Source organism: Eptesicus fuscus, chromosome 3, assembly GCF_027574615.1.
Source record: "Eptesicus fuscus isolate TK198812 chromosome 3, DD_ASM_mEF_20220401, whole genome shotgun sequence".
Taxonomy (NCBI): Eukaryota; Metazoa; Chordata; class Mammalia; order Chiroptera; family Vespertilionidae; genus Eptesicus; species Eptesicus fuscus.
Window position 1 is genome coordinate 70,468,218 of NC_072475.1, and position 23,300 is coordinate 70,491,517.

Consider the following 23,300-nt stretch of genomic DNA (forward strand, 5'->3'; position numbering starts at 1 on the left):
GTGAGCTGAGCAGTAAGGACCAGGGGATCCCAGACTGCAAGAGGGCTCAGGCCAAGCTGAGGGACACTCCCCGCCACCAGTGCACGGATTTCATGCACTGGGTCTCTAGTCTGTAATATGCTAATTAGACCAGACTATCTTCTCGACAAAGTTGGGGCTGCGAGGGAAGCCCGGGTCCCTGGTGCACAAATTTCACTCACCGGACCTCTAGTATATATATATTAAATACATTGAGTTTTTGGCTGCCACACCAACATTAAAAGTCAGATTTATAAGAAGAGGTATGTGGTGGGAGCTCATTACCATGGAACCATAATCAGGGGTGGTGGATTAAGCATAAGAACTACTGAGAAAAGATCCACTTGGGAAAGGTGAAAGAAGGCCCCAGGGGTTGACTCACCCTTACATGGTTCTCCAACCAAAGGCCCTGAGTGATGACCATTGAGGGTGGCCAGGGCTTCCCTTGGCCTGGTTAAGAAATTTTGGATTCGTCATAAGGCACATGCTTGCTAACTCTGGTCAACTTCTATAACTATTTTCAAACAATATGAATTTTCTTTTGGAAACTCTGTTTTCACTTGGAAGTTAATGTGATTTCATCAAAAACAGGATATTTGTTTTGCTAAACATTGTGAATGTGTGTGTATTTTGAAATTTTTATTAGTATTATGATTATTAGTATTATTGTTGTTTATTATTATTTTCCAGAGAGTGTTCAGGAGTGAAGAGGGTATGTGTGCTCTGCGTGATAAAGGAAAGTGTATCTAACAAATGGGGCTTTGTATACCCAAAGAGGCTTCCTTAAATTTTGACTCAATGAGGTGTTTTTCAACTTTTCAGATTCTTACTCTATTGTGATGACTTTGGTTCTTGGGCAACGATGGCGAAGGAAGCTATTCTTGTACTGTCAGTGTCATTCTGTGTGGATAATTCTGGAAGGTTCCCTTTCTTTAGGACACATGCTGCCACAAGCACGGACTCACTGTCCAGGTTCACTTTAGCCCCAGAATTGAGTTTGTCCTTTAGGATTCTGCATGAGTCCAGATCAGCTGATTTTATGAAGATGCCTTCTGTGAGCAGCCCTTTTTGATTGATAAAGAAAAGCATGTCCTACAAGAAAGAAAAGTATGTGGCACTAAGAATCCACAAGACCAGAGCATAAGCTTTCCCCCTTGACTGGCAGACCTGGGCATGTATGGGACAGTGATGGAGCTCAGGACCTAAATTTGGATTTGTCTTTTGATATCTCTTAAGGTATTTTCTCTATTCATACACTGAAACAGGTACGGAAGTTGTTTTTACATACTCATTCCCACTTCTTTATTCCCCATGAAGTGACTGGAGACTGGCTTTTTCTTTTAAAATCAGACTCACACTCCATGTTCCCTTCCCATCAATGTCATTTCCTTTGTGGCATGTTCCTATTCTCTGCTCACAGTGTAGAGGGTCATGGGAGTCGGAGTCAGGAGGCTAAGGATTTGAAACTTATTATGCTACTCAGTATTGTGTAGTGTTGGGCACAGTACATATTTCACCAGGGCTTCTCTTTGGGTTTGTGAAGTGGGTGATTGTAGTTCCCCCTAAAGCTTCCAAGAAAGATACAGGCCTGTGGTCATAGCCAATATGGACGTACATGACGAACTTCTTCATCTCTAGAAAGAATTCCCTCCATCTAGTATCATGTTTGGAGGGACTCTGGACACTCAATAAATGTTAACACTGAGAATTCACTTTGAGATAACACAGGCCAACCACTGAGTCATTTTCTGGACACACACTGTTAGGTTGAATGGATTCTCATTTACCTGATGGTGAGACTTTATGCATAAGCCCTTGAAATACCAATCAAATCCATGTGAGATATCCGAGTTGTAAGGTTGAATAGACTCAGCTGGAAATGGAATTAATTAATGGTGAGATGAGGGAGTGTGACTTTCAAGGAAGGAGATTGTCAGGAGAGGCTGAGGGTGGGGCAGACTCCAGATTCCTGCACACAGACCCATCCTGACTGGTTGAGCCTGTGTAGGTGGGTCTTTGCTGAATCCCTGGAATGGACAAGAGTGTCTTTTTCGGTTGTACCTGCCTTATGCCTCTGGGAAACCTGAATCAGATTTTATTCTTGAAGTCATGTTTACAGAGCGTCTCAGCCAAAGCCTGGGGCTATCTAATGACAACTATTTGGGGATAAACTTAGGTGATAACACATCCTTTCAGGGTTCTGCCTCTTCCCTTCAGAGAGGCCACAGAAGACCAAAATGAGACCTACCAGAAGAGGGCCAGGCAGTGTGTCATCCTCACACAGATCTGTGAGAGACATTCCAAAGAGCTGTTTTGCCTTTGCAAGTGGTGGGGTCTGGGCCTGGTTGTCCTGGTTAGTGCAAGGGCCCCAACAGAAAGGAGATGTTATAGATGACCTTATGTTATCTCTCTTCTGCCCGGGATCTATGAAGAAGTAAGATCATTAGTAATACTAGTTTAATTCACTTAACCTTACTTCCACCCTTTTCATTTTAAGCTTGTCTCTTGTGAAGCTAGAAGAGGAAGAAGCTAAGAAATTTTTGTGTCAAATTTCCCACATTCTGAATTTGGCTGATTGCCCCCTTGTAGCACTGAGGTGTTCTTCTTCTCCACATTCTACACACCAGTAAGTCAACCCAGGCACTTCATCAGGCTGAGAGTCAGTTCTTCCTAGAACTGATGTGGGTCTTGATTTCAGATCTTTGAGGTTTCTCTCAGCTTGATTCTGAGAGTGTACTGGTCCCTGCTGGTACTGTTGCCCAGCCATTTCCACATGCAGAAGGGGTTCTGAGGCATGAGTCTATTTAAGGAATGGAGTCATGAGCCAAGAGAGACACTTGCAGGAAATAAAGAGCTCACCTCTCTCCCGCTCTTGCCCTGCTGGGCATCTGGGTTTCAGGATGAACTGGCCTTGTGTCTTTGGAGACCCCAGGATGGAAGGAGAGGTAGAGCCCTCAGGTCCCTTAGGCAGGAGGACAGTGGCTGGAAGATGGCGCTGTGCAAGGTCATAGGCATGTTTATGACCTACGCAGAGAAAAATCCAGATGTAGATTTAGCTGATGGAGATGGGTGTAATCAAACCTACTTTAACACGAGCATAGGCGCCACACTGGTGTGCCGTTCTCCTGGGGCTTCTGGATAATTAAGGCCATGGCTCTGAGTGAGCATCATGGGCACTCTTACTGGAGACACCCGCATAAGGCAGGTGCCCAAGCAGAAGAGTTTGAAAAGTAAAGACAAAAAACATGGAATTATGTTGCTTTGCTGGGAAGGCACAGATCCATCAGTATGTTGCACAATGTTGGCTTTTGCATTTTCCATCTGAGGATATTTCAGGATTTTAGTTTCTCCCGTGACATCAACTTAGACTGTACATCTTCGGTGAATTACTTGACCCCTCTGAGCCAGACATTCCTTTTTAAAATACCTCTCTGTTACCAAGACTGATAAGGATCAATGTGTGTATAGTAATCAACATTGTTGGTTAATATTTTTCAAATAATAAGACTGTATCTGTCAAGAACTGCCATTCTCTCACACCTGAAGTCAGGTTGAAAGATGTTTCATTGCCTCTGGGGGTTTCCTAGCCAGGCCTACTCCAGAGCAGGTGTCAGTTTACTGGGATCCATCCCCACTGTGCTCCACCCCATGAAGGGTCCAACCAGGCAGTGATCAAGAGGGGAGGCTGCCTGGTGCCAGGAACCAAGAAACAATGTGCAAAATAGTATGTATGTGGTGGGAAACCACACAGAGACATCTGGGGTTCTGGACACGTGATTTGTTTGGCATTTTCATGCTTTAAATTTCTTCCTTTCCATGGAATTTCTAAAGACTTTGTGCTGTGACATGGAATTCATGTTGAGGAACAGAATTCCATGTCTTCATTTCCTGATTTACCAGTGAGTGTACGTCAGGAGCCCTGTGTTTCCCTTTCAACCGAGATGGAGCCATGTCAGGGTTCTGTTCAGAGCAGGACTCACAACAACTCCCACCTTTTAAGGTAAAAGCCACTTCCATGAGAGCAGTAAGGTGCAGGCAAATCTCCAGGATAGCCAGGAGTTACTGTGCAACTGAGAATTGAGAGCAGTTGAAATATCCACTCAGAATTGGTGCTTAAGGGGTTGGTAGGATTTTTTAGAGCCAGACTTGTTGCAGGAGGCTTTCCTAAGCCTAAAAGTTATCCTCTACATTCTTTTCTCTATAGTAACACATTTTGTTAATATAAATATTTGTATTTATTTGATTCTTCTCACATTATTGCCATCGATTTTTACAAAGATTTCATCAAAGATGAAAAACAAAGAAAATACCATGAAGTGGCTGCAGGGAGGTTGTCCTCAGCTATGTAACTGGTGACTCCCTGTGTTCCCACACTGGGAATATACACTTCACAGAAAACATTTGGTCGTGTAGGATTTCCAGGTGACCTCAAAAGGAGAATGCATGCAAGAGGGGATGGTCTCAGGTTTCTCACAGAAGTCATCATTATCACCAGCACTGTAGTACAGGGTGTGCTACGATCCTGGCCTTGACCTTCTTTTAATCCCTGTATTTCCTTTAGCCACACCAAACAGTCTTGTTGGCCCAACACTTCTCGTTATATTTTAAGCTAAACTGTGCCAACAACTACTTTAGAAGAGGTGTAATGTATCAGTGACCTCAAGAACAATGCCGGAAAACTCAGCGTGAGAAATAGCACAGTACAGGCGCTTCAGTCAGTGAAGACCTGAGGTCTGGTTTTCTCTATGATGCTGAACAGTTCTGAGCACAAATCAGGTGTTAAATGATATTTGTACTTGGATTCAGAAGCAGGATGGGAATTAGAAGATTCTCATCAAAGACAGGCTACATAGTAGTTAGGAAATGGAACAGAGGAATTCAAAAGTGGGTTATAAAAAATAAAAGTATGGGGGGAAAATTCCAATCAATGTCACCTTCATATATACAGACGGACAGAGATGCTTTTCAAGACAGCTCTGTCAAGTAAAAATTTAGAGACTAAAAATTCCCAATTCTTTCTCTAATTAGTCTATGAATTGCTGAATGAATAGATGCTATCAGTGTCTGTGACAGAATAAGTATTTTGTAATTATTTATTAACTGAATGTACAAAGATTGCATGAGATCTCCCCTCTTCAGAGCATTTAAGCTTAGGCTCAAACTATTATTTTGAAACTTCAGAGTTAGAATTTTGAACCCAGTGAACTCGACTTAGAGATTTCCTGACACTCACCAATGAGTGGGTATGGGGCCTCATCCTTTCCAGAGCTGACCCACAGCTGGTAATCTCTCTCAGAGCCCTTGGAGACAAAAAGAACTATGTGTCACAGCAAATCATTGACAGTAGGTACATGAAGAACACATTTTCTTAGCATTCCTCTGTTTCCAAAAAGAGAAAGAAACGGCATCAGTGGAAATGCTATTTGGCCCATGGGGCTGCCTACATTTTTGAATTAACAGAGTTGAGTTGCCTAAGCCCTTGTCCCTTCACAGCCTCCGATATACCATTCCAGATTGACTCTTGCCTTGTCCCTTTTGGTCGGATGGGGATCTATGAACCACAATGCAGTCAGCCCCTTAATTCCTGGGTGGTCCATGGCATAAGAAATCACAGTTATGGTCCTTCATAAAGGAAAAAAAGTCCAGTCTCAAGAACTCTGCTTTCTGCTGTTTCCAGACCTCTTGGAAAAGGTTGGGCTTTGCCTTTGATGTGCCTGCCCAGACAGGCATGTTGTTCAGAGGGCCACACACACTGCCACGACTGTTTCTGAACAAAGTCAAACTTGAAAGGCATCATGAGCTCAGCAATATTGGACAAAAGTCCAGGGTTGCCCAGGATGCTTTCAGATAATGGCAAAGTGTAGTCAACCCACTGGCCTTGCTGCAAATGACCCCATTCCAGGGAGAAAAGGGACCGACCAGTCCTATAACCTAGTGTATTGGTTAGCACAGAAAACAGTTACTCCTAACAGAATTGTCATGCTGGAAATTGTAACATTGGAAATCCCACTTGAAACAATCAGGTCTGGATTATAAAGACTGATGAGTTATTTTCATGAATTCCCTAAGCAAGGACAAAGCAAAGAAATGTTTGACATGGAGTTAGTTGCTAGTGATGGGTACTATGCTTGCCTTGATTCCTGGTAAAGTATCATGGCTCTGTCCGTATGAAGGAGGGTCCCAGAAGCAATCCCCCCCCCACACACACACATACACCAAATTCAGCTCAAAAACATATTGCAAAAAACAAGTGGGAGCTCATAAGACTCTTTTCTTTCAAGGTAGGGTTTGGAAAGAGTGTGTTGTGTCCATTCATATGGTATATGTGTACAATCCAATAACCCTACTTCTTCATTAAAACAGCATTTTTCTGATCTGGTTAGATTGATTACTTTAAGCAAAGGAGTCACAAATTTGACATAAAATGAGCTCAATCATGAATCAATCTCCCTTATCGCTTCCCCGAAAGCAGTCACTGTCTTCCAAGGTTTAGTTCTTACTCAGGGCATGCATGTCATGTAGGTTAGAAATCAATGCAGAGGGGTGCACCATTCAGTACAGGTGAATTCTATTTCATTTTTTATGTATTATTCAATTCCACTAACACGTCAATCACTGATGGTCTTCTGCCAAATTCTGATTGCCCTGACATTTTAAGGGCCTCTATATACCATTGGTGAGACAGACCTTAAATACAAATGTTATGATCACACCATGTCACAACAGCAAGGCATTGTCCATGAGTCAGGAGTCTGTAGAAGGAGCAGTGCTAGAGAATGATTCCTGCAGGTCCGTCCATCTGCATGTCACCTCCCTCTCTTTTTCCTTATGCAATCTCCTCTTAAACCACACCCACCTCTTCCACCAAAACTATTTCAACTGTTCACAGCTGCACCACCAAAATATAAAGAGGTACGTAGATACTTCAAGTAAAAGCAATGTGAACCCCCGTGTCCCCAGGTGCCAGGTCTTATTCAGAACCTGTCTCTTATAAAGATTCACAAGAGACATTAGTCATCAAATTCTCAGGATCTGCACTGGGAGATGTAGTGTCTAGCCAGTAGGCCTTTATATCAAAATTTACAATAAAACATTGCATTTAGGATTCATCATACTGACATTGAGGCCTGGGGAGATAACAAGGGAGGTGTCAGGAGAGGAAATACAGAAAGAACTGTCTAATAGACGTTGTTAGTACCTCTGAGTTGGAATCATATGAAAATTGTACAATATATATATATAATGAAAATACACGTTATTATTAACATTCTAAAATTATAGCTAAATTTCTTTATGCTACAACTTTCAATTCACATACAATTTAAAAGGGACTATAAGGATAGCACCTATTTACAGGCTAATAATACAGCTTTGCTGCCATCAATTTTTAAATTTGGTGGGACATGATATGACCTAGATATCTGTAAAAATCAGTCTTAAGGAGGAAATGTATTATCAACACACACACACACACACACACACACACACACACAAAATTTCAAGAATCCAAGTTTGTGTTTAACTAAAAATAGTGCACAGGTGACTTACACTTATTCCTAGCATTAGTAGTGACTGGTTGATAATGTCATTTGCTGTGACTGAATTTGTCACTGTAATAGTTAGAGACTGTAAAAAAGAAATGTGAAAATTTGCTATAAAATGAATATTTTAAGTAGGTAAGTAAATAATTATCATCAATTTGTTAACATATTCTAAGGCAAAGCTTGCTCTCAGGTGACCACAAAGCAATGGGGAGCGATGATCAATCATCATAACGTATTGTCACATCTTTCTGTAACATGTAGCTGGTAGAAAGCATTCCATTACAACATGATTTCCTAAACAGATTTCTGGGACACAGACTATGTAACAGCTTATGAAGAGACAGATTAACTGAGCCTGAAGCACAGGCACGTGGGTTGGCCCTCACACCTCTCTCTTCAGGAGTTTATAGCAAGGCTCCATGTCTTTGCAATTACATACTCAGTTTCAGTAAAATCAGAATTGGAACTGGCAAGAAGAGACCTTTTTCAACCTGCTGCTTAGTGAGTGCCTTCTTTGTGGCAGGCAGTATGGTTACTAAGAGATTCATTATTGAATTCTGTGGAGCAAATTCAATAAAGCCAAAAGACTAGGCCACAAGACTAAAAATGTTAGAAATTTCAAGTTCCACTTCCATGTCCTCCAGTGAATAGGTTATTTATAATATTTTCTACCACACCTCACCGTGAGAACCTGCTCCATAAAAACAGGAAGACAATTATAGAAAATTACCTAAAACATATTAATAAGATTCTAGCTACCAAACTCTCTGAATTCCAAAAGACACTTTAAAATAAGACAATATGGGACCAAGAACATTTACCATGCACATAGGCTTGCTAATATTATCAGGCAGGGAGGCTGTGCTCTTTGATAAGCAGGGCTTACAGAAGACAGACAGCAGAATGGTTACTCACAGCCTTTAAACCTGGGAGTAAAAACAAAGTTAAATGAAAACCTTGTATAATTCACTACTTGCCCTTTCCTTATTCTTTTCTTCTTATGGATCAATTGCTTGATAAGACAGGTGGGCATAAAAGTTGTTTTATAATAAGATTTAAAAAAAACAACATCTTAATTTCATTGATTTTAAACTATGCTACTTCATAGCCTCAAGTATTATAAAAAAGTGTTTCAGAATCCAAGAGTGGGGCTCAGAGGACCCAGCCTCAGGGATGAGGGGCTTCCTTTGCGAATGTGTAGGAGGACTCAAACACTGGGATTTAATTAGACATCATGAATGCTTTTGTTATTTTTTTTATTATTTTAAAAACCTTTTGATACAATTTAAAAACTCTCCCATGAAATCTTTAGTAAAGTAAAAAATTCTTCTTTTCAGACAATAATAACCACTGCCTTATTTATTGGAAAAAAATGTTTAATTCCAGTAGGGAGTCTCTGCTTGTGAAATCACTTTATTACAAACCACTATTGTTCCTATTAGAAGGATCCAGAGAAACAGTGCAGACTATTAAGATGAATATACTTTCCATGCTTAAGAATTGTAGATATCATGGGTTCTTCTTATCCCTATTGGCTGGGCTTTATGTTTTATATATACAAAGACAGACATGTATTTAGAAAATACATTTTTCTACATAGTACATTTAAATATTCTCTCTTTTTTCCCTTCCAAGCCTCTGCCACCCCCCACCTTTCCCGCTCTCTTTCTCTTTCATTCTACCTAAATTAGGAACTTGGATTTCATTTTTGGTCTTGATGACACTTACAGGTGCACAGTTCTTGATGTCCTCAGTGATGATGTTGATGGGAAGGCTTTTCAATTGGTCCTTCTCTTTGACGTACCTAATCAAATTCAATATCAACCCAAACACAGGATGAATTAGCTCTTAGCTTAATTTCAAAGTAATCTATGTGACTAATATTTTCAATATACTTGGCAATTTTAAAAATCACATAAATAGACTCAGCAATAAAAATATGAGTTTAAAGAAAATATGCAAAACTATTTCAGGAAAATAAGACATGACCCAAAATTAAAAGGTTGCCTTTGTCATGGGAGGCCTGGACAGCAAACCCAGTGCTCAAAGCTTTCCTGCCTAGATTGGAGGGCGAGCATTTTCTTGGTTTCGAGGGCAGAAAGCAACAGTAGCTGTGAGAATCACTCAGTAGTGTGATCTGCCCTTGAGGAAATTTAATGTATGGTTTCTCAATAATGTTAGCTCTAAGCCATAGGTTTGGGAGAAGGGAACATAAGAGTGAACAACAGAATTACCTCAGAAATAAGGGAACTGGCATGTCAGTGAGAGCTCTTTATTGCAGGGCCAATCCAAACAAGCAGTGCTGTGAGAATACTGGTAGTCTAAGGATTTCAACTGAGAACAGGGAGAATGTGTGTGTGTGTGGGGGGGAAGGGGGGCGGGCACTGCTCTGCAGAGATGTGCATTATTTTATCAGGGGTTAAAGATTTAAAATAAGTACACAGACAAAGTACCTTTGAAGGAGTGAGAGCCATTTTTCCTTTAGTTCTGAAGAACTGCTATTTTAAAAAGGGGAGAAAAAATTAAACTACATAAAATACGTAAACTAACATTAAGACTTTTATTTCAGACTAGAGGCCCAGTACACGAAATTCGTGCACGGAGGGGGGTTGTCCCTCAGCCCAGCCTGGACCCTCTCCAATATGGGACATCCCTCTCACAATCCAGGACTGCTGGCTCCCAACTGCTTGCCTGCCTGCCTTCCTGATTGCCCCTAACCGCTTCTGCCTGCCAGCCTGATCACCCCCTAACCACTCTGCTGCCAGCCTGTTTGCCCCCAACTTCCCTCCTCTGCCAGCTTGGTCACCCCTAACTGCCCTCTCCTGCAGGGTTGATCACCTCCAACTGCCCTCCCTTGCAGGTGAAAGGGCAGAGAAGGACAGCACAAAATGTACTGTACCCTCTATCCTGTGTAACTATGTATATGACTCCTTTTTCTTAGAAAACCGCGAGAATGTAACAGTTGCATAAACCTGCCAATAGGAATGCAGAGAAGTAGACTCAGTCCAAATTAGGCAATCTCTGTAACCCACGTCACTTCCCTAAGCCCACCCAAATGACCAACCCTATATAACCTACTGCTCTCCCGGGGTTCGCTCTCTTTGGTCTCACTGCTATGCCAGAAAGAGGCCGGGAGCCAAACCAGGGTTTGAATAAAGACTCTTTGCTTTTGCATCGGAGAAAAGGCTCCCTGGTGGTTGATTATTGGGGACCCTGAACTTTGGGCATAACACAGGCTTGGTCCCTCTCAACTGCCCTCCCTTGCAGGCCGGGTGCCTCCCAACTGCCCTCTCGTGCTGGCCATCTTGTGTCCTCATGGGGGCAGGATCTTTGACCACCTGGGGGCAGCTATATTGTGTGTTGCAGTGATGATCAATCTGCATATTACTTTTTTATTAGATAGGATAGAGGCCTGGTGCATGGGTGGGAGCCAGCTGGTTTGCCCTGAAGGGTGTCCCGGATCAGGTGGGGGTTCCCTTGGGGTGTGGGGTGGCCTGAGCGAGGGGCCTGTGTTGGTTTGCAGGCCAGCCATGCCCTCTGGCAACCCAAGTGGAGGCCCTGGTATCTGGAATTTATTTTCCTTCTACAATTGAAACTTTGTAGCCTGGAACGGAGCCAAGCCTGGGGCTCCCTCCAAGGCCAGCAGCCATTTGTGTTGGGGTTATAATTGAAACTTTGTTGCCTTAAGCGGGTGGGCCCAGCCAGGGTGTGCAGAAAGCTTTGCTTCCCCTGTTGCCAGTGGCAACCCTGGCCTGCTCTCTCAAGCTCCATTCTGCCGCCATTTGTTTGAATTTGTTTACCTTCTATAATTGAAACTTTGTAGCTTGAGTGGAGGCTTAGGCCTGGAAAGGGCAGGCAGAAAGCTTGGCTTTCTCTGTTACCTAGGAAACCTTGCTCTCTGTGGCTGTAGCCATCTTGATTTGGGTTAATTTGCATACTCACTCTGATTGGATGGTGGGCATGGCTTGTGGGTGTGTCAGAGGTATGGTCAATTTGCATATTTGTCTATTATTAGATAGGATAAGGATACCAGCTATCAGACCATAGCCATGTGGATGTGGGTATAAGCTGTCCCCTCCTCATAAGGACTGTCCATGGACCCTGCTGTTTCTCAGGCAGTGTCACAGGGATGGGAAGTGAATGTTAGAGAGTGAGAGAAGTTGATTTGAAGTCTAAACACTTAATTTCAACTAGGTGATGCAGGCTGGGTGGTCCTGGGCAAGTCACCTATCTACTCTGAGCTTCAGTTTCCAGAGCTGAAATGGGGTCATTTTCATCTCAGAGTACTCCTGCATCTGCAAGTGCTAGTCAAACATAAAGACCATTATTATCCAGATGAAATCATACTTCAGAAATTTGGCATTTGGATGGAACCCACTCTACTTAGAAACCAAAACGTAGTTTTAGAAGAAAAAAACCCAGAATATTTTATTTCTTTATACATATATCAGCTTTTGATGTATTAACCCTTTGCACTCGCTTGCTTTTTTCTCGATTCCTGCTACCGACGCTAACTGTGTCTAGTCACACTCGACATCCAAGTGCAAAAGGTTAAATTATTTCCTAGAAAATTTATTCTTCATTACTATGATCCTCTGATAAAGATCAATCTCCCTATTGCTCAATTAGTAAAGATTAATATTTTATTTGTTAAAGTCCTGCAGATTTTAATACCCAAAGGGGAAAATATTTTAAAGCTCAACAAGCACAGATTTACCATTTACTAACATTTCCATTGCTGTAAATTACAGATAGCATAAATTGTATCATTAGTGACTTTTAGTACATTCTGTATGTTGTGCAACCATCATACTATCTAGTTCTAGAATATTTTCATTACCTCAAAGCAAACCTTGTATCCCTTAAGTGGTCACTCCTAATTCCCCCCACCCCTCCCTGCCCAGATCTTATCACACATTTTGTTTATCCAGCCATCAGTTGACAAATATGTGGGTTGTTTCCACTTTCTTTTTTTTTATTTTTTTATTTTTTTATTTTTATTTTTTTATTGATTAAGGTATCACATATTTGTCCTCGTCCCCCCATTTCCATCCCACCCCCCTCCCCACACATGTCCCTCCCCCTGTTGTCCTTAACCGCTGGTTGGGCTCATATGTCTGCACACAAGTCCTTTGGTTGATCTCTCCCTTTATCCCCACCCTTCCCTACCCTCCCCCCGAGGCCCGACAGTCTGATCCATGCCTCCTTGTTTCTGGGTCTGTTCTTGTTCATCAGTCTATGTTGTTCATTATTTCCCCTAGATGAGTGAGATCATGTGCTATTAGAAATACACTTATAAGAACCGAAAATGAGACAAGCAATAATGGTTATGGTGACAGGCAAATGAATCGGTCTGTAGTGATTTTCTTTCTGGGCCAACAGTTCTTTTGAGACCCAATTTCAATGTCCAACAGTTCCTTATGTGTACATGTCAGCACTGACATGTTTCCACTTTCTTTGGTTGTAATGGACAATGATCTGTGAACATTTGTGGATAAAATTTCGTTTGTTCCATTTCTTTTGAGTATATGCCTGGAGGTGGCATTGCTGGGCCATATATTAATTCTACTTTGAACCTATGGAGAAACCATCCAAGTTTTTCCAGCAATACTGCTCTTGCTGCCTCCATCCCCATTTCAGGACCCACTTCTTCAGGACAGTGGGATGCCCACCTAGCTCCCCTGCACATGGACATGGACCAGGCTTCTGGTTCCTCTGCTAGGCAGCAGAAGAGGAACAACAGTGAGAAGCAAAGCACTGGGTGCAGGCCTGGTTGCACATCCTGTTCATCTCCACACAGTGCTTATACCAATATAACATATGTGAACCATGCCCCCACATTTCCCCATCGTTAGACAAAGACATTTTGGAAAAACTTTTTTTTCAAAGACTTTCTCTATTTCTCTCCCTTCACCTGCAACATGAAGAAGACCTCAAGCAAATGTAACTGATAATCTTTAGAAAATATGTTACCAAAAAGAAGACATGCACAGAATGAGGTAAATACATATTTTTTAATAAGCTTTTTAGTATTTCTTTAAATGTACAGTCGCAGAGAGAACCAAGATAGCAGCATAGGTAAACACTTGTACTTGCTGCCTCTCACAACCACATCAAAACTACAACTAAAAGACAAAACAACTATCATCCAGAACCATGGGAAAGCTGGCTGGGTGGAAGTTCTACAACTAGAAGGAAAGAAAAGAGCTCATTGAGACTGGTAGGATGTGCAGAGGTGCGGAGGCGCATGGAACTGGCTGGCAACCTGGTGCGCTGTTGTTGTTTTTCAATCGGGAGGGAGATACTAAGCTCCCGATTGCACTGAACTCCAGTTCCAGGCAAGACTCTGGGGACCCAGACTCATACAGAGAGAAACTGGACTGTCTGGCATCGAGCCAGAACTCGAGGGCAGCTTTCACTCAAAGGTGTCCTCAGTGATCATTGTTCCTGCGCGGGGGCTCAGGACACGAAGACACGGGGACCTCTCCTGTGCAGGGTTGACTGGCAGCCATTGCTGTTTGCTTCGCCCTTGGTGATTCCCCGAGACCCCATCTTACAACCCCACCCATGGTGTGCTCAGCGGCTTTTGCATATGAATGGCCTGTCCTTTCTCACCTTAAAACCTGTCAAACTGCAGCTGAGTCAGAGAGCCCAGAGCTTCCAAAAGAAGGCCCAAGGCCCGACAGCAGCAGCCTGCCTTGCTTCACAGCTGGGCCTCTTCTAGGCACTTCCAAACCCCATACAAAGAGGAGGAATCTGCAGATGTCTCTGTAGCTCCTGCTGGGAGGCCTCAGGCAGTGGTTGACTTTGCACCTCCTTTGAGATCCAAGAGCCAGTTTACCTATGGTCAGTGTGAGACCATACTGGATTACAACTCTTAACATCCATAAGTGAAAAAATCTAGGGGCAGACTCAGTGAGCACCAAAGCCCTGCTGAATCAAGTCCTGCCCCGTAATGCCGGAAACCAAACATTGAGACATTGGAAGTTAAATGTGAAAAGGGAATCCGGAAGGCTGGTAAACCTTAATCGCTCTGAATGGTCAGAGCCATTCACTCATTGTTTAGTTGAGACATTGGTAGTTAAAGCAACTCTCACCTGTTAATCATATGTAAATTTTTGCTGATTGTCTATTATTGGAATTTCCTGCCTAAAGGATATGGGTGTATCTCAGAACCCCAATAAAAGGGATGGCAAAGGCCAGAGCAGTGAGTAGTCCTCCCACTAGAGGTGGGCTCCTGCCTGGCCCCCCATTTACCCAAATTGATTCTTTTCTAGCTTCTTTTCATTTTGATTGTGGCCTTCTCCAGAAACCAAACCTGAACGGGAACCCTGGAACACGCAGGACGTGACAAGGGATCCCATACCATAAGGGTGTCTCCTGTACACCAGTCCTTCCATTGTAGAGACAGCTGGTCCTCATAGCCAATTGGCCTGGAGGTCAATTCCTCCAGGTGATACCAACAGCAATCAAGGCTTAACTACAAGACTGTGCACACAGCCCACAAAGGAGTGCACCAAGAGTGTCCACCTTAGGTGATTGGGGAGGCTGAGCCACTGGGCCCTATAGAACACCTAGCACACAAGGCCACTCTATCAACACAGGAAAGCAGCCAAAATGTGGAGACAAAGAAACATGTCATAAATGAAAGAAATGGAGGAAAGCAAACTACTGGACATAAAGTTCAAAACCACATTTATAAGGTTACTCAAGAATCTTCTAAAAACCTCCAAGAAACCTGATGAAACCTCCGAGGAACTTAGTGAGACCTTCAAGGATCTTAGTGAGAATGCAAAAAAAAAAAAAAAAAAAAACATGGAAAGGACCAGTCAGAAATTAAGCTTACACTGACTGAAATAAAGAATAATATACAGATATTCAACAGTAGACTAGAGGATCCCAAGAATCAGTTCAAATATTTGAAATACAAGGAAGCAAAAAACACCCAATTATAAAAGCAAAAAGAAAAAAGAATCCAAAAATATGAAGATAGTGAAAGGAGCCTCTGGCACAATTTCAAGCATATCAATATCTGAATTATGGGGTGCCAGAAGAAGAGAGAGAGCAAGATATTGAAAACCTATTGGAAGAAATAATGACAGAAAAATTCCCCTACCTGGTGAAAGAAATAGACTTGTAAGTCCAGGAAGCACAGAGAACCCCAAACAAGAGGAATCAAAAGAGGACCACACTAAGACACATCATAATTAAAATGCCAAGGGTAAAAGACAAAGAGAGAATCTTAAAAGCAGCAAGAGAAAAACAGTTAATTACCTACAAGGAAGTACCCATATGAAATTATGCAGGCCAGAAGGGAGTGGGAAGCCTGGCTCAGCAAGGCCCTGAACTAACTTCATCAATGGCAGCAAATAGCCATTTTTCTGTATGTTGAATATTGGGTATGGACCATACTTATAGTTTAGACTATTATAAAAGAACTATTTATTATCATTACTAGAGGCCTGGTGCACAAAATTCGAACATGGGCGGGGAGGGGGGTTGGTCCCTCAACTCAGCCTGCACCCTCTCCAATCTGGGACTCCTAGAGGGATGTCTGACTGCCTGTTTAGGCCCGATCCCAGTCGGACATCCCTCTCACAATCCAGGACTGCTGGCTCCCAGCCGTTCACCTGCCTGCCTTCCTGATTGCCCCTAACCTCTTCTGTCTGCCAGCCTGATCACCCCATAACCATTCCCCTGCCAGCCTGATCGATGCCTAACTGCTCCCCTGCTAGCCCGATTGCCACTAGCTTGCTAGCCAGGATTGCCCTCTCCTGCAGTCCTGGTGCCCCCCAACTGCTCTCCTCTGTAGGCCTGGTCACCCCTAACTGCCCTCCCCTGCAGGCCAGGGTCACCCCTAACTGCCCTCCCTAGCAGGCCTGGTCCGCCCAACTGCCCTCCCCTGTTGACCCCGTCACCCTTAACTGCCCTCCCTTGCAGGCCTGGTCCCTCCCTACTGCCCTCCCCTGCTGGCCATCTTGTGGCGGCCATCTTGTGTCCACATGGGTACAGCCATCTTTGACCACACGGGGGCAGCCATCTTGTGTGTTGGAGTGACAGTCAATTTGCATATTACTCTTTTATTAGATAGGATATTTGTCCTTTATTAGGTATTGTCATATTGTGTTATCTTTATATCTATTAGTATTAATTTATTATTTTACTATATTTCTTACTATAAAAATATTTGAGAGACTCAAAGTTGCAAGATGTATAAAATATTTATTCAATCTTTTTGTTAATAGAGGAAAACTAAAAAATAAATGGGTAGATTGGAGAGATTTCAAATACATTTTCAATTTTAACTTGTAAAAAGATTTTCTAGTCTTTAACCCTTTGCCCTTGCTTGCTTTTTTCTCGATTCCTTTATTTTACTCGGGATTTAATATTTTAAATACCCCAGATTTTACAAAGTGTGGCAGTAGAATAAAAAACTAGAGTTTCTTTTCATATAAACTTATTTATTTGGATTTTTTTATATTTCAAATTATTGATACATTCAAAGAGTATAAAAAGAGCTGCTACTGATGCTAACCATGTCGAGTCACACTCGACATCTGAGTGCAAAAGGTTAAGGTATAGGTTATTTTAAATTTCCTTTCTTAAGTTTTTGTTCATACCATTTTCTCTTAGATCCTGGCTACAATGAAAACTTTTATTTTACTGACTCAACTTAATAATAAATCAATTCATTTATCCATCCCAGACCAGTGGCCAAGATGTGTTAATGGACGTACTGAGCAATTAACAATGGTAAATCAGAAGGTGATCAACTCTGTGAGCAGTAAAATTGCTTTATTAGCATTTCTGCCTAATCTGCCTTTGATCTCTGACATGGAGATCAAAATAGCTCTTGGTTAATTCACAACTTCAATACTCAGGTGATCGTGAACTTAAATAGCCACAGGCCCCATGAACCTATGAAGGATGCCCAGGCCATGTGGGCACACATCTGGAACTCTCTGCTATTCAGAAACCACTTGTGGAATCACCAAAGATCAAATGAGATCAAAGAGAGACATATACAAAATTTCCTGTGGCTCCCCTGATACAGGGAACAGTTACAGCTAAAATTCCAGTGGTGGCCATGAAACAAATATGCTTTTACAGTGAGGGTTAGTCAAAATATAACTATGGCAATAGGGAGAGTGTGCAGTGTAGACCTACTTGGTATTAGATATAAGCAACAAATCGCTGAACAGGAAGAGGTGCCGCATCTTCCTCCTCCTGCCTGTTCTGAGCACCACTGGGATGTGCATCAGCAGAGTGTGCCCAGTGTCCTCAGGTGGTGTAAATTATTCAATATTGGCACCATCAGGTGTACTATATTCAATATTGGCCTCCTCAGATGTTGTATGGTGCTCGACCTCAGCAGAAGGGCTTCTCCTGCATCACAGCAAATGCCACAGAACAGCCAGTCAGTGGTCAAACATATGCTAAGATTTAATGCTAAAGGTCAAAGTTGGCACAAAACTAAAAATGAGTCTCAATCCTTCACACAGAGCTCCATAGCTCAAACCCAGGAGTAACTGAGTTGTAGACAGCTATTGAGAGAGGAGGTCACTTAGGGAGCTGATGTAGATGGAGACCTACTTCCAGGACATGTCCTGGGAACTGCCAGCTATTAGAGGTGGGAAAGGAGACAGCAGGAAACTGGATCAGAGAGAGCTGTTGGGAGGGGAGAACTAAGAGGCTAATGGCAGGGAGTATTACAGGAAGGCCAAACCAAAACAAAACAGAGCAGTTTGTGGCCTAATGTAGTCTAATAAGACAGAGATGTTTGAAGAGGTAATTATTATTTGGTTTCATGTTAATGTAAAAATTTAGATTATTGAGGATTTTGGAAAATTGACCTCAGTCTTATGTAATCAATGGTGAAAACTGGACAAAAATTCTCAAAGATCATCAAATAATACTAGAAACTTCTAAAAGTTTTTAAACACAAGAAAGCACTTAGTTATGATTGGGGTGAGCGATGATTAACTCTAACAGGACTTGCTGGTCATAATAGGTAAAGCAACAATATTGAATGGAACATGAAAATTCTTTAATGATAGGACAGTTATTTTCATAGATCTACAGAAAATTCTCTCTGAGACCCAAAAAAGTGCCCCCACCTCCCACATCCCTGAACAAGTAAAGCCTGCTCTTTGTGGTTAGCGGCATTGAATAAAGTAGCTTTTCATGAAATCACTGCTGAAGTTAGGAATTAGCCCATATGTTTTAGAGGAAACAAAACAGAACACTTCCCATTACTCCCAGTCCATTTCCATGATCAAAAGTAGTATTTTCAAAGACTACCTTCTACAGCGAATCCTTGGAAAGCCATCTACAAGCCCCCAGTGCTTTCTGATTGACGAAAACATCCTTCTTTCTTCACTTTTTGGCACTGAAAAATTAGTGTGCCTCCAGGACTTGGCAGAAAACTGTCAAGTATGCCAGGAAGGCAGAGGGTTCCACAGTCTTCTAGAACACCAGGCATCATGATGTCAAGGTTCTAAGGCTCATGCCATACCTCACCAACTGTCTGACTTGTTTCCCTGGGTCATCCTCCATCTTGATTTTTAATTAATTGTTTGATTCTGAGGAAACTCTATATTCACTTGCACTTGTAAGACATAAAATAGATATTCCATCCACACTTTACTGAGTTTACCCCAGTGGTAATACCTCTCTCAACTGTAGGTAGAGTCACCATCAGCCCCACAGGATCCTTGTGTCCCTTTCTACAGCTACACGCACGTCCCTCCCTCTTTGTCCACCTTTCTCATTCCTGACAACCACTGATTTTTTTTCTCTGTTCCTACCATTTTGCCCTTTCACAAATGTTATTTACATTGGATCTTACAGTTCAAAGCCATTTTGAATTGGCTCTTTACACTCAGCATAATAGGAGGTGCATCTGCATTGTTGCAGGGATCAGAAGTTTATTCTCTATCACCTTGAAGGCCCATGATAGAAATGTATCACAGTTTAACTATTCACCTGTAGAAAGATTTTTGAGTTGTGTGTAGTTTGGGGCTACTACAGATCAGACAGCTATGAACATTTGTGTACAGTGTTTTGTATCTACGTAAGTTTTCCCTTCTGTGGCTTTAAATGCCCTGGTCTGGAATTGCTAGGCAATCTGGTACATCTGTGTTATGTTTTGTTTTGTTTTAAGAAACTGTCAAACTGTGTTCCATGGTGGCTATACCATTTCAGTATCAGCAGCACTGCATAGGTGATTCAGCTTCCTCACATCCACACCAGCATTGGTGTTGTCATTCTTATTTTAGCCATTCTGATAGCTATGTGATGAGACCTCATTGTGGATTTAATTTCTTTTTTCTTGATGGTTCTCAGGCCCTTGAGAAAAGAAGGGGAGGGGAGGATAAAGAAATAATTTGCAATTACATGTATTTTAGGTAAATACCCTAGGAAAGGAAGGTGAGAGGCCTATAGTCAAAGAAATTTGTCTAAAGTTTGTCAAGCTGAAAGCATTAAGACCTCGAGGACACTCATTAAAAATCAAGATTCTCTACTAAGGAAGAATGGGAGAATGGAAATTGGAGGATTTGCTCCAGTTGGCTTAATAATTTTTTTCCTCTCTCAGTTCTTGAAGAAAGACTAAAGAAACTCAGTATTGTTTAATTCAAAAATTAATCTTTTTTACTATATGTAGCATCTCAGAATCTATCAGTACTTGTGTAGTAAAGATTTTGTGGTGTGGGAGACTCTTCCGGTGTTCAAAATATTCAATCTGTAAGGCTGGCTTGGATTTGTAAAGTAGAAGATTTGTTAATTGACCCCATTTGTCATTGTTATGATAGTTATCAGATTAGTCTGATTAGTTATGAAGTCTTGAACTCCATTCTCTACCAACTATTTCCTCTGCTTACCCTCAGTTTCTGCCCCTTGTAATTGTGCCTTGCTTCCCAAGACCTTGATTCTGTCTATGGCATCCTTTCAGCTCTGTTCCCACTGCTCACTGTTCTGTCTCCTGTATGTAGATTGGTTCAGAAGATGAATCAACTGTCTTGATTCAGGCACTCACTTCCGTTCTGGCCAGCTGTCACTTCTTAGGTAGTGGGAGCTGCAAGTGTGTAGTATGTTTTCCCTCGGAACAGGTTAAAAGAGTGGCAAGCAGCATTAGGAGTGCACCTCTGTTTTGTGTTCTTTCTTCTCTAAATTTTTGTTTCCTGTTTTTAGTGTCTTAATATAAATTGCATATTCTGTATAAAAAGTAAAGGCAGAATTTCAGAGAGAGATTTAAAGTATATTTCAAACTAATCACACTACCTTTACTGTTCCAGAAATAAGGTTTTTAATATCACACAGAAATGATGTATTGCTCCTTTTCTTGAGATTTGAGTTGAAATTTGGGGGATCTTAAGATATTCTCAGTGAAAAGCTCAAGACTTTGAAATCTATTTGTTCCCTAGTTAAAAATTTCTCTTTATTTCCCAGTTGAAATGTAAATGTTTATAATAATACTAGTGGCCCGGTGCATGAAATTCATGCACAGGGGCGGGGGGAGGGGGTTGTCTTTCAGCCTGGCCTGCACCCTCTCCAATCTGGGACCCCTCGAAGGATATCCTACTGCCAGTTTACAGGGATCAGGCCTGAACTGGCAGTCGGACATCCTTCTCGCAATCCGGGACTGCTGGCTCCCAACCGCTCACCTGCCTACCTGCCTGTCTGATTGACCCTAACCATTCTGCCTGCTTACCTGCTTGCCCCCAACTGCCCCCTGCTGCCAGCCTGCTCACCCCCAAATGCCCCCCACCAGCCTGATCACCCCCATCTGCCCCCCGTGCTAATGTGCTCATCCCCAACTGCCTCCCAGCTGGCCTGCTCACTCCAAACTGCCCCCCCCCTGCTGTCCTGATCACCTCCAACTGATCCCCACTGATGGCCTGCTTGCCCCCAACTGGCCCCCCTGCTGGTCTGCTTACCCCCAACGGCCCCACCCCCCATCAGCCAGATCACCCACAACTGCCATCCAATCCTGGCTTCTTACTGTCTCTACCTTGGCTCTGCCACCATGGCTTTGTCCAGAAGAACATCCGGAAGGTCTCCTGGAAGGTCTCCCAGTCTAATTAGCATATTACCCTTTTTTAGTATATCCAGAGGCATGGTGCACGGATGGGGCCCAGCTGGTTTTCCCTGGAGGGTGTCCCGGATCAGGGCAGGGGCCCCACTGGGGTGGTGGCCAGCCTGGGGGAGGGGCTCAGAGCCATTTTCAGGCTGGCCAAGCCCTCCAGCAGGAACTCTCACCCCATGGGGGTGTGACCAGCCTGGGTGAGGGGCTGATGGCTGTTTTCAGGCTGGCCACAGCCCCTTCAGGGTGGGGAGGGGTCCTACTGGGGTGCCTGGCAAGCCTGGGTGAGGGGCTGATGGCCGTTTTCAGGCTGGCCACACCCCCTGGTGACCCAAGCTTCCAGCCCTTCCTTTATTTCTTTTCTTTTTTTTCCAGCACCTCCTTGAGAGGCCAGGGCTGGCTGGAAGCAGGTATCTGGGATTTATTTATCTTCTATAATTGAAACTTTGTAGCCTTGAATGAAGGCCAGGGTCGGCCAGGATGGACGGGAAGCTTGGCTTCCTCCATCACCGGGGGCAACACAAGCCTCCTGCTCGCTCCAGCTCTGTGGCCACCGCCATCTTAGTTGGGTTAATTTGCATACCTGCTCCTGATTGGCTGGTGGGTGTAGCGAAGTGATGGTTAATTTGCATGTTTCTTTTTTATTAGTGTAGACTACTTTTGGGTCATAAACTCTGAAAATTGCCACAGGTGAAGTATATGTATTTTCTTGTGCTTATTTTTTTAACCTCACCTGAAGATATTTTTCCATTGTTTTTCAGAGAGAGGAGGTAGGAAGAGGGTGAAAGAGAGAGAAAAAAACATCTATGTGAGACAGACACATAGATGGGTTGCCTCCATATGTGCCCCAAGCAGGATGAGAACCAGAAACCCAGATATGTGTCCTTGACTGGGAATCAAAGCAGTGACCCTTTGGTGCACAGGCTGATGCTCTAACCACTGAACAACTGGCCAGGGCATGCAAATATATATATATATATATTCTCAATCATTGCAAGATGATCAGTAACTAATATACTTATTAATTACAATTCAGAGGGTACTATTTAGCTCACTGAATTACACTAATGTATACTAAAATATATTGTACGATTATTCTAAGTTTAATGAGGGGCTTAGAGTTCTGCTTCTGGTCAAGATGGAATAACATCTTGCATTTATTCTCTCACTTGGGTATTCTATCTAATAAAAGAGTAATATGCAAATTGACCATCACTCCAACACACAAAATGGCTGCCCCCATGTGGACACAAGATGGCCACCACAGGATGGTAAGTAGGGGAGGGCAGTTGGGAGGGACCAGGCCTGCAAGGGAGGGCAGTTGGGGGTGATCAAGCCTACAGGGAAGGGCAGTTGCGGGGGACCAGGCCTGCAGGGGAGGGCAGTTAGGGGTGACCAGGCCTGCAGGGGAGGGCAGTTAGGGGCAAACGGGCTGGCAGGGGAGCAGTTAGACATCAATCAGGCTGGCAGCGGAGTGGTTAGGGGGTGATCAGGCTGGCAGGCAGAAGCGGTTAGGGGCAATCAGGAAGGCAGGCAGGTGAGCAGTTGGGAGCCAGCAGTCCTGGATTGTGAGAGGGATGTCCGACTGCCCATTTAGGCCCGATCCTGGTAGGGGTCCCAGATTGGAGAGGGTGCAAGCTGGTCTGAGGGACACA

The 23,300-nt window shown here is 43.0% G+C and overlaps 1 long non-coding RNA gene across 1 annotated transcript; it reads right to left on the minus strand.

Annotated features, from left to right (window-relative positions):
- Positions 1 to 4,272: 4,272 nt before the first annotated feature.
- LOC129148596 (uncharacterized) lies at positions 4,273 to 18,976 on the minus strand. Its single transcript, XR_008555592.1, has 3 exons — positions 18,864 to 18,976; positions 5,252 to 5,318; positions 4,273 to 4,445 (listed from the first exon to the last, which is right to left on the minus strand). It is a non-coding gene; the product is annotated as an uncharacterized LOC129148596 (long non-coding RNA).
- Positions 18,977 to 23,300: the final 4,324 nt, after the last annotated feature.